This window comes from Malurus melanocephalus, unplaced genomic scaffold (genome assembly GCF_030028575.1).
Source record: "Malurus melanocephalus ecotype Western Australia unplaced genomic scaffold, MMel_1.1 scaffold_1853, whole genome shotgun sequence".
In the NCBI taxonomy this organism is placed as follows: Eukaryota; Metazoa; Chordata; class Aves; order Passeriformes; family Maluridae; genus Malurus; species Malurus melanocephalus.
The window spans coordinates 11,029-12,731 of NW_026625085.1; positions in this window are offsets into that span (position 1 = coordinate 11,029).

Here is a 1,703-nt window from a genome sequence, read left to right on the forward strand (position 1 = left end):
GAGCAGATTCACACTTTTTTTGTGAGGGAGGGACTCTGCACTGGCCATAGAGAATCCAATCGAATCAAAGCTGATATTCAGTAACTCAGGACTTAGGAAGCCAAATTTCCCAAGGTTTGTGCAGATGTTTTACAGGATTTAGAAGAGCAGATCTTGTGTGAGTGTGCAGTCTTGGCCTTGAACTTTTTTCTTGTTTAGCACAAATGCTCTAATTAAAATTGGCATTGAAAACTTCTTGGGGAGAAATTCCTCAGTTCTCTGTAGGCAGCTCATGAAAACAAGGAGATAAAAAGGGAAAAAAAATACTTAAAACTTGGTGCTGTCTCAAGTAACAAGAACAGCCATGACAAGGACAAAGTGCCACCTTAACGGGATGTTCCCCTGTCAGAACCAGGCTCTGCCTGTCCTGCAGTGGCAGGAATTTTGTCACAAAAGCATTCATGACTTTGTCCTCTATGAAATGTTAAAGACCAGCTCTAATTTTAACGTCAGCACGACAGATATCTCATGTATCATTTATCACAAGTCCTGTTACATCTGGGTGTCTTTCTTTACTCTTACTGACAGATTCCCGTGTTCAACACAGTGTTCAGCTTTGACTCGTGACACCATAAAGCTCTTCCAGAAGGTGCTGCCTGTTTCCTTCCCTCAAAACAGCCTCCGCCTTCCCCAGGTGATTGCTGTCATTTTGTTTTGAATTTCCTTGAAAATTCAGGTGCCCAGAAACTCCTGGGGTCAGCAAACTCTCAGGGTGACTTCCCACACTGACAGAAGTAGTTGGAGTGAGCCAAAGGGAGCAAAAGTGGCACAAGGGGGCCGAGGGAAATCTCTCTGAGGCTTCACAGCTCTGGGACGCCCCGGTGCTGTCAGTGACTCCCCTAATGAGTGTTAATTATTGCTGTGCATGGCTCCTTTCATTAACCACGGAGTTATTCCATTTTACACACGGCAGAGGAGGTTGATGACCTGCAATGTCACAGGCACTGTATCATAATTATGTCAGTCATTAAAGCTCTAATGGAATTCCTGAAATACGGGAGAGACAAGAGCCCGCCCGGCTGTTCCCTCGCACTCCGAGCTGCCTCGGACATTTTCATATTTGCTGAACTCAGGAGACACCAAGGATGTTAAAGTTGGTGTAGAAATGAGTCTGGCAGATCACTGGTGTGCTCCATCCAATCTCTCGCCTCTGGAATTGGCTCAATTTGTCAGGAGAATCATTGTGATGTCCAAAGGTGGCGTGGATGGGGAGCGAGGGCGCGTTGGCTCCGTCCCCTCTGGTCAGTGCTCAGTTTTACACCGTGGACGTGCCCCTTCAGCCTTTTGGATCCTCATTTCCTCTGCCATGGACCTTCCTCAGTTATGGAATGGGATGGATTTCAGCTCAGAGCTGGAGGATCGGGACAATGAGCCCCAGGTTTGTTGCTGCTGTGCCAAAAATCCCTGCAAATCCAGAGAAACCATGAGTCAGTGACACCTTGGAGCGTTTGTGGCGGTGCAAACCTGTGGTGGTGTGAGCACATTTTATCTTTATTCATTTTATCTTTATTCATTTTATCTTTATTTTAACTCTTCTAAAGGCATAGAAAAGAAAAAAAAGCTTGTAAAAAATTAATGTAACACTCTTCATGACCTTTTCTCATTAGTTTTATAAAGAGTTCCATGACCTAATTTCTGGGGACTCAAACATGTGGTTAAAAATT